This window comes from Piliocolobus tephrosceles, chromosome 11, assembly GCF_002776525.5.
Source record: "Piliocolobus tephrosceles isolate RC106 chromosome 11, ASM277652v3, whole genome shotgun sequence".
In the NCBI taxonomy this organism is placed as follows: domain Eukaryota; kingdom Metazoa; phylum Chordata; class Mammalia; order Primates; family Cercopithecidae; genus Piliocolobus; species Piliocolobus tephrosceles.
The window spans coordinates 40,681,073-40,692,250 of record NC_045444.1 but is presented as its reverse complement, the minus strand read 5'-3'; positions in this window follow the sequence as shown (position 1 = coordinate 40,692,250).

Here is an 11,178-nt window from a genome sequence, read left to right as displayed (position 1 = left end):
AAAATCTACAATATATCCATCTCTATCCACAAATTAAAACAAAGGATGCTATTTAAAAAAAAAGAACAAAAAGAAATGTAAAATATAGATAATTTAAAAAATGAAGAATAAAAAAACAACTCTGAGGAAATATTTATAAAAATTTTAAATTGGACAAAGGTACAGATGACTGAAGGGGAAGCAGGAGTGAATTAAAGAATCAATCCAGGAAGAACAGTGTCTGAATAGTTGAGGCACTATGAACCAGCCACATTGCCTTGGTTTGAAAACTATATCCTTACCTTAATAGTTATGTAGCAGTGAGTGTCAGTTATGTTGTTTATAAATTAGGGAATATAACAGGATATTCTTCATATTATTGTAATAAATTGAATGTTAATATTAGTAAAACCTCCAGAACAGAACCTGATATAAATAGTATATCAGTGTTTATTAACAATTTAGTGTCCCTTCCCACTTTTACTGACTTTACTTATCCTTAAACAGCTTATGGCTTGCTTCATTTACTCTTCTTTTTGTCTGGAAAATTTTTTATTCACATTTTTCATAAGTACCTTTCTTAAACAATTTGTTTCTGATGAATGATGTGAGATCATTCAAGTATCACCTCTACAGAGACTGCCCTATTCATCCTAAAACATATCCCCACATCCCCTCCTTTACCTTACTTTATTTTTATTTATAGCATTTACTTCAACCTGAAATTATAAGTGCATTAATGCCTTTGGTTATTGCTTATACCTATCACTGAAAGATATTCCATGAGAAAGGAACATTGTTTATTGTTTTTATCCCTATATGCTCAATGCCTAGCAAAATCCCTGCCACATAGTGCATGCTCAGTAAATATCTGTTCATCACAACACAGCATAGCGTTTAAGAACAAAAACTTTAGAATCAACCTGTCTGTGTTTCAATTCCACTTCTATTTAGCAACTCTATGGCCTTCAGCAATTTACTTAACCTTATTGTAGCCAAACTGGGACAATAGTAGCACTCTCTTTAATGTTCTGATGATTAAATACAAATAAAGTACTTTGAGGTCTGTTTGGCACATACTTATAGATGTCAGTTATTATTATTAGCTAAAATCTTTTGGAGGAATAACACCATGAATGAATTTATGAAGAAATAAAGGAACAAAAAGCATAGGTAAAGGGGGACTTTATAGATTGCCTTGCTTAATTTGTTTACAACAAATATGTTTTTCTTTTTAACCATTTTAATGCTTAGAAAACGAATTTTAACACTAACAGGAATTTTAAAATCTGTATTTTTTTTCTAATAGTGAGAAGTGACAACATGATAGCAGCCCTCGCTCTCGGCACCTCCTCGGCCACCGCGTCCACTCTGGCAGCACTTGAGGAGCCCTTCAGCCTGCCACTGCCCTGTGGGAGCCCCTCTCTGGGCTGGCCGAGGCTGGAGCCGGCTCCCTCTGCTTGCAGGGAGGTGTGGAGGGAGAGGCACAGGCAGGAACTGGGGCAGTGCACGGAACTCACAGTCCAGCACGAGTTCTGGAGGGCATGGGTGCGGGCTCAGTGGGCCCCACACTCAGAGCGGCCAGCTGGCGCCACCGGCCCAGGTCAGTGAGGGGCTTAGCACGCGGGCGAGCAGCTGTGGTGGGTGTGCCCGGTCCCCCAGCAGTGTCAACCCACCGGCACTGCACTCGAGTTCTGGCTGGGCCTCAGCTGCCTCCCCGTGGGGCAGGGCTCAGAACCTGCAGCCCCCATGCTAGAACCACCCCACCCCCACTGCAGTGGGCTCCCATGCAGACGGAGCCTCCCTGACGACTACCCTGCTCCCCTGCTCAGGCGCCAGGTCCCATCAACTGCCCAGGGGTTTAGAAGTGCAGGTGCATTGCATGGGACTGGCAGGCAGTTCTGCCTGTGACCCTGAAGTGGGATCCACTAGATGAAGTCAGCTGGGCTCCTGAGTCTAGTGGGGACTTGGAGAACTTTTCTGTCTAGCTAAGGGATTGGAAATACACCAATCAGCACTCTGTGTCTAGCTCAAGTTTTGTGAATACACCAATCAGTACTCTGTATCTAGCTAACCTAGTGTGGACTAGGAGAATTTTCTGTCTAGGACTCTGTGTCTAGCTAAAAGATTGTAAACGCACCAATCAGCACTCTTATCTAGTTCAGGGTTTGTAAATACACCAATCAGTAGTCTGCATCTAGCTAACTTAGTGGGGACTTGGAGAACTTATATTATGTCTAGCTAGAGGATTGTAAATGCACCAATCAGCACTCTGTGTCTAGCTCAGGGATTGTAAAGGCAACAGTCAACACTCTGTCAAAACAGACCAATCAGCTCTCTGTAAAATGGACCAATCAGCTCTCTGTAAAGTAGACCAATCAACTATCTGTAAAATGGACCAATCAGCAGGATGTGGGTGGGGCCAGATGAAGGAATAAACGCAGGCTGCCTGCAGCAGCCAGTGGCAACCTGCTCTGGTTCCCTTGGGCGCCGTGGGGTTTTTTTTATTTTGCTATTTACAATAAATGTTGCTGCTCTCTTGTTGGGTCCATGCTGCTTTTAAGAGCCATAACTCACGCTGTGAAGATCTGCAGCTTCACTCCTGAAGCCAGCAAGACCACGTACCCAGGGGGAAGAATGAACAACTCCAGACAGGCTGCATTTAAGAGCTGTAAGACTCACCGTGAGGGTCTGCAGATTCACTGCTGTTAGCAAGACCAGGAACCCACCAGAAGGAAGAAGCTCCAGACATATCTGAACATCTGAAGGAACAAACTCAAGACACACCATCTTTAAGAACTGTAACATTCACTGCGAGTGTCCACAACTTCATTCTTGAGTCAGCGAGACTAAGAACCCACCAATTCTGGACACAATAGGAAAAAAGGCACAAGGCTTACAATTATTTTTTCCCACCTCTCAGTTCTCTCTGCACCAAACATATTATTTTCAGTCTTGAAGTTCGTGTCAAGTTACTCCCAATGAGAATGACAGCAGTACAAACATACCAGTTATTTTGTTATTCTCTTTTAACCCCAGAACCCCGTAATCCAATATTTGTCTTTCTGTGTCCTGCTTTTAATTTGGGAGTCTGACCCCTGTGGACTGCCTCTCCTTTGCTTTTTCACTTCCAAAGTTCTCTTTGAAGTCAACCAATAAGAGACACTAATGGGGGAATCAGAGACATCACACACCAGGGCCTATCATGGGGAGGGGGGAGGGGGGAGGGGAGAGGGATTGCATTGGGAGTTATACCTGATGTAAATGACGAGTTGATGGGTGCTGACGAGTTGATGGGTGCAGCACACCAACATGGCACAAGTATACATATGTAACAAACCTGCACTTTATGCACATGTACCCTAGAACTTAAAGTATAATAATAAAAAAATAATAATAATTTAAAAAACATAAAAAAAAAAAACAGAATGCATGGTGGTGTACTAGTTGGCCTCTATCTCCCCTAGTTCAGTGCCCAGTACCAACAGTGCCAGTGGCTACATCCCTCTATGGCCACAGCTACTGTAGGACTGCCCCTGTCATATAGATTCAAATTTTACTTCCCTTTGCTCCTTTAGGTACAGGGAAGGTAAATAGCTCCCTGCTATTGCTAATTCCTAGGGATCTCACCATCCCTGGGTTAGTGTTTGTAAATCTGCCACCACTACCGTAAATAGTCCCTTCATTACATAAGTTATTTCCAGGCAAAATCTTTTAAATACTCCATCTATTTCTTGACCAAGAGTCAGAAAATTGTTTCATAAGATAGCTGTAGCATGTGACAAATCCGAAAGTTACGCTTTATTCACCCTCAGCCCTCGTGGCACAAAGGTAGTAACCCTTTATGTAAGAAGGTGATTCTGTTTCTGCTTCTTCATCTATGGGCATCTAGTTGTTTTGGATTTCTTCCTCTTTCAGCTCCTGAAGATTTTCATACTCAGATATTGTAAAAGGGGTGGAAGTCAGGGAAGTCTTCGAGCCATGTGACAAATGAAGTCTTTCCTTGATCAAGTCCACACGACGTTCTGCTAATGATTCCTGAAGAGAAATTAGGTTTTGCTAAATTCTCAGGAGTCATATTTTTGGATTTTACGTGACAATTTGGGATTGAAAATCACAGGGAAAAATAATTTGGCATAAGCATGTTTAAAAATTTTTTATCTAGACAAATTATGTTAGGTTTCCTGGGTATACATTTCTAAGATGAAAATAACCACTAAAACCGAACTAACTTCAGCTAAGAGGGAAGATGAGGACACTTTATGTTTGGTTTAAACTAGTCCTGTTCCTCCTAGTCACCATAGGCATTGTCTTTCCTGAATACTTGAAGTTTTGAGGGAAAAAGTGGCTCTAAGGAGGAATACCTAGAGAAGAAAACCTTCGTCTGTGACAGTGAATATATATACGTGTGTGTGTGTGTGTGTATATATATATATATATATATATATATATATATATATATATATATATTTTTTTTTTTTTTTTTTTTTCCTGAGACAGGATCTCGGTCTGTCACCAGGCTGGAGTACAGTGATGTAATCTTGACTCAACAGTGAATATATTGTAAGTAAATACATATTTCTGTATTTTACGACATCCATGTTACATGATTTTGTAGAAAAACATCTTTAGGAACTAAGAAATGAATAAAAGTGTTCATCTGTTTAATGATTGCTTATATTTGGTTAAATACTATATATTTAAGAATATTCAAGTTCCCCTAATGATGTCTTCATAAAAATTTTAGATTCTTTCGGGCATATGTCCTAAATTTAATCAATCAGTAAAACTAGATTAATGTATTTCTTAAATGTAGGTGAAAGGAAAATATAGAAATAATTTTATTTATGAAGGATTTTATCACTTCCTTTAAAAATGTTATTTACAATGTTTCTCTTTTTTTCAGTTTTCTAACCTCAGTTTTAACGAAATAACAATAAAAATTTTTCCTGTTTCACATACAGCTTTCAATTTGAGTCTTGTTTTCTGAACCAGGAAAAAAGACGGCTCTGTGATTTTATAAGTGGAACACTGCAACTACCCTTTCTGAGCCTTCGAAGGGGCTATTCCTTAACACTTATCCTTCTTTGTTGTTCTTGTTAGTTGCATGCTGCCCTGTAGGAGTGAACATTAAGCCACATTAAAAACTTTTTAACAGCTTTGTTTATTTGTTTTTAACACAGATATCCTGAAGTACATGGAGGAAAGAAGAAACCTATTTGGATGGAAGAAGCATTCCAAGTGACAGAATGTAGTAGAACATTTAAAGAAGAAAGAAGGACATCGTCTTGAATCGTAAGACCTACTGGAAAAAGAACAGAAAACGAGCAAGCAAAATATAGGGGAGAGAGCTAATAGAACAGTACAAAGTCTCGTGGAATATCCCCACAGTTCGCTGTTTTCTGGTAGTGGGGAGAGAGTGAGGGAGCTACTTTGGACATCCGAATCACTTTTAGCATACTTTGCTTTTCCTAGGTGCAAAAGCAGAGAGGCAAGAGGACTATCAGTCTCACAATGCTAATGGTTAATAAGAGCTTGGTGATGGTAGTCCAACCAGGGGAGAGAATTAGAGTGGTGTCCCCATCACCCACTTGTTTGTTGGCACCTTGTAGTCCTACACTTGTGAACTTAAAAGTTCCTATGGCTGAAGGAAGAACTGATCTAACAAAGAGGAGTAATGCTTTTAGTCTTATCAGAAATATAAGCCCTAGCGCAAAGGAGAGTATCCAGTGCCTTCTTGATAAAAAGGTTTTTTTGAGACAGAGTCTCTCTCTATCGCCCAGGCTGGAGTACAGTGGCACGATCTTGGCTCACTGCAACCTCCACCGCGGTTCAAGCGACACTCCTGCCTCAGCCTCCTGAGTAGCTGGAACTACAGGCACCCGCCACCACACCTGGCGAATTTTTGTGTTTTTAGTAGAGACAGGGTTTCACAATATTGACCAGGCTGGTCTCGAACTCCTGACCTTGTGATCTGCCCACCTTGGCCTCCCAAAGTGCTGGGATTACAGACATGAGCCACTGTGCCAGACCAAAAATAAAAAGCTTTGAATAGACTGAGGATGAAGAAAATAAGGGCAAAGTACCATAATGAGTGTCTGAAGAGGTTGGAGTAGGAGACCAGGCAGAGTAGCTAGGGAAAAAGGCAGGGAAAGGTGCAAATTGGATGCCAAGATAAGCTTGGCTTATTTCTAATTTTGCCTAAAGTGACATAATATAACTATGTCCCCAAGCACATGCAACATCTGATCACTGTGAGATGAGAAGTTGCTTGAGAAATACAGATGGAATTTATGCAGTAAGCAAAGTTGGAACAGCATTTTTATCATTCTATAGTCGCTTAGTCTCTCTAGCCTAGGAAACCATGGGATACTTAATTCAGCCATCTCTATCTAGGCCCTGTTATTAATTGTGTATTGCATGTATGCTTGCAGGATCACAATTGCATCACAAAAATAATCTGACCCTGACTGTGAGATTTGGAGATGACGACACAATTGTAAATTTGTAAAATTTACTGCACCTACTCAGGGGGACATAAGGCAACTGTGTTAATTCATTTCCCATTCCAGAGGAAAGGAAAGACTATGAAAAATATCATACGAATCAATAGAACACAGTGATTAGGCTACCTGTTGTTTCAATAGTGTCATCAATCCCTGACTGAATCTTCTAGTCTGCAGTTTAAAATCTAGTTAGTACTTTGTCCAATATGCTATAATACACACTAGCAGTCTGTAGAGGGTCTCTATAATGAATCACTGCTACAGTCACTGTCCCACCAATTTTCTAATAATTATGTCAAATCACCTTCTGGTTTCCAATTTTCTACTATTTTCAGTGAGATACATGACTATAATCCAACATTTTCGCAATTCCAACAAAAAACATTTGAACACACAGTAAATCACTGGAGGTTACCAGGGGAAGGAAGGACCTGCAGCCTTGAACAAAGACGGATTTAGAAATATGCTCAGCAATACCAGCGAATAGTACAGGAGAATCTAGGATAAAGGACACAGAATGGAAAATAAACCATAAGTTTACAGTCCTAGGATCCATTCTGAATCCTCAAGTGTGAGCCTCAGTTTCTTCCTACAATGAGAATTATACACAAAGTAAAATATAAACTCTGGCAACCACCTCACATCTTAAACATACTTTCTTCCTTTACACTATTTTGGTGTTGGGAACCAACATTCATCCAGCTGCCCAACCTTCAAATATAAAAAGTCTTTTTAATTCCTTTTCCTTTAATTATCATATCCATTCAGACATCAAATATTGTCAATTCTGACTCCTACGTATCTCTAGAATTCAGCCGCTTTTCTATTTTCATTGTTGCTTCTTTAGTTCATGCCCACCTCATCTCTTATCTGGATTATTATAATAGCCTTCTAACTGGACCTCCTCCAAGTTTCATTGTATCTTTGTATAACCTCCAGAGTGCTCACTAGAGTATTCATTCTGAAAAAGAAGTTTTCTTAGTCCATGTGGGCTGCTATAATAAAATACCATAAGCAGATAGCCTATAAACAACGAAGTTTATTTCTCACAGTTCCAGAGGCTGGAAAGTTCAAGATCAAGGTGCTGATAGATTTGGTATCTGGTGAGGGCTGGCTTCCTCACAGTTTTCCCACTGAGTCCTCACAGGGCAGAAGCGCTAAAGAGCTTCTTTTTGTCCTCTTTTATAAGGGTTCACATTCCACTGGAGGGCTCTGCTCTCATGACCTAATTACTAGCCCAAGGCTCCACCTCCTAATGCAATGACAGTGGGAGTGAGAATTTCAACTTATGAACTTGGGGGAAATATAAACATTTGGGCCATGACAAAAGTTAATTTTTATAATCTTCTATTTTAAATGAGCCACAAAGACAAAATTTTACAATATAGGAAAAACAAACAAAAAAATCTAGTCCCTTCAGGATCTAACCTATACCTGTCTCCTGTAAACATCTTTACCTACTGCTATTGACATCTTGATGTCCCACGATCCACTGAATGAGCCACGTTCTCTCTTGCTGGTCCTTCTGCCTGCAATACTTTTCTTCCTCTTGCCCATTTACAAAGCACCTAATCATCCAAGTATCACTTCTTCATCCAAGTTGTCTCCTGAACACTTTTCCCAATCAGGGAAAAGGAAGTCCACCTCTTCCTCTCCCAAGAATCATGGGCATGATTCTACTACATAATTCTTACGTATTACTGAAATTATTCACTTGTAAGTATCTCTCCATCAGACTCTGGCTACATAAACTTAGGGACCACATATAACTCTTCTTGAAATTCCTGGGCTTTAATACAGTGCTTCATGCATAGTGCGGATGACATAATTATTTGTTGAAAGTAATATATGAGCTCTATACAAACATACAGTAGTTTTTCAGATACTGTGGCTTTTTAAGCTAGGTTGACATTCTCTTAATTGCACATGTTGTTTAAATTACTTTTTTAGATCTCCTATACGAATTTCTTAATTTTAATTACTTACTGTTGCAAGATTAACAGGGATGATAGCACGTTAAGGTGAACTGTTTTTTACACAAACCCCACTTTACAAACAGATTCCTTTTGGCTCTCAGAAGGTGCTTTCTGAGGTACCTAATGGAGCAGTGGTAATAATTAACATTTCCGATCATCCTAAATTAGAGCTAGCTCAAAAGAGAGAAAGTGAACTTTAAAAAGATGTTTTCCAGAGAATCATCTGGTAAGAAGCCATTTCTGCAAAATAATCTGTGCTAATGAGGAAAAAAACAAGTGAAGTAAAAGTGGGATGTGGGCTCTGCTATTTTCAGCTCTTTGTTTTGCTTTCAACAAGGTGACTCTAAACCTTGCTGTGAATTTTGTACATTCTGTCTGAGTCTCATAATCTGAAAAGTGGAAATGAAATCATGCCAAGCCATGGCACAGGGCAGCAATGAGAGGAGTAACCTACATCATTAATGTAATGGCAATTATCTCTGGAGATGGTTCTGTGGGGAAAAAAAAAAAAAAAGCATACATTAATTTGTTATGCTATTTTGGACACAGCTCCAAAATAAACATTGCACACTGAATAAATAAGCAAAAATATGGTAAGCCATGAACACATTATTGCAATTAGCCATTATGTGTTTTTAGATTGTAATAAGAAAAGTTCAAAGAATGGGGAACCCCTGAACTGTATTAAAAAAAATAAAAAGAAAGAAAGAAACATGATATGCTCTAAAAAGAAATAGGTAATCTGGATTAATTCATAAAATAATAGGGGAAAAATTTTTCAACCAGAATGCTATGAATTTGAGTTGATTGAAGGTAAGAAAACACAAGCCTCTCAGTATCTCCCCATTTCTCCCTCCCTTTAGAGTTCACAAATAAATAAAGAAGTGGTTATTAAACCTGCTCTAATATTTCATTTTATACAATTTTTGCTTTATTGCACGTATTTCCTGTAAATAAACAAAAAGCTGTTAGACTCCATTCTTCTCTCCTGACATGAGATGTCTAAAGAAAGGATAAGAATCCTTTTGTCGTTTCATTTTGGAATGCAACTGTGCTGTGCATGGTACAATCACAGAACACATTAATGCATAGCTAATTCTTTTGTTTTCAGAACAACCTCATCTTTTAAAGCAGAGACGTTTTCTCAGATGTTTTCCAGAATGCAAAATCCTAAGTAAATTGGTGAGTTTCTTCAGTATTATGAACCCAAAATGTAAAACACTTTAGATAAAGTTTTCTCTAGGTGAAGGGACCAGTTAGGATATAACTATTACAATTTATAGGTCTAGGATATTGGTGGATAACTAAGCTTCCCGATAGAGCACTCAACATTAAATTGTATCTAGCTATCCTTATCTTCCCTCGTGAACAAAAGCACAGGGTGGACGTGTAAATATGTGTGCACCAGACACTTTTTTCTGCCATTTACACTCCATTCTCTGAGAGAATAAAAGATTTTATCAACCAAAAAATAAAACTGTGACTCTAAACCATTGTCTATGCACCCAGCATAGAGTATTTCTGTGCCCATAACTACTTGGACAATCTTAACATACCTTTTTGTTAACTTAAATATACTAGAAATTTTCTTTCTTAGTCATTTGTAACAGCCAGCATACCATCATATGTATGTACACATATAACCAGTAGCTTGCAGATTACAGTATAAGTGGTAAAATAATATTGTAAGTTAAAATATAACATATAATTTTACAGTATAACTCATAAAATAATATTGTAAGTTATATGTTATATATTATTCCCAATTTACATTTTTTTCAGATGAGAAAACTGTGGTTCAAAAGTTGTTACTTGTCAGATATCACCAGACATTTAAGTGATAAGCACAAGATGTGAACATAACTCTTCTCTATTAAACCTATTAGACCTGCACAGCCCAATATGATAGCCACTAACTACAAGTGGCTGCACACACCTGATATATGACTAGTTTGAAACAAGAAGTGTCTTAAGTGAAAAGTAGAGATGAGATTTTGAAAACTTGAGATGAATTAAAGGATGTAAACTATCCCAAAAATTTGTATATTATTTGCATATTGAAATGATATTTTGGATGTACTAGGTAAAAGAAAATATATTATTAAAATGCATATTTCCTGCTTCTTTTTATTTTGTATAATGTGGCTGCTAGAAATTTGAAATTTTGTATATGGCTTGCATTTTGGCTCATTATATTTGCATTGGATAGCATCGTATTTTGCCATACTGTCTAAATCTTTATAGGAAAACTTCAGTTTGAAGTTCCTGAAGTTTCCTGCTTTGAAGAAGCAGGAAAAACACTTTTTAAACGTGAATTTTCTACCTCAAACTTACATATACACAGCTTATTTACATGTGTCAATAATGCTGATCACACTAGAAGGAAAATTATTTCTCTCAAGCATGAGCTTCCTAATGTCAATGTGGAGCGACATCACATTCTGTGCTTCGTGTATTTCTTCTTCCTCTAAAATGACTGTACTGTACTATGCTATCAAGTATCATCTATTCTTGTGAGGATTATTTGTGCTGCAAAACTCAACACCTGGATGCTCTGCATGACTGGCCGGCTCTCAGGATAATCAACAGTGTATGGAATTACATTCTTATACTGCAGGAAGGGCACAGTCATTTAGCAGCTGTTCTCACACTTTCATCTACCTAAGATTGAGGAGGATAGCTTTTAAAACTATTCATTTCCAGGATTCCACTTTCAT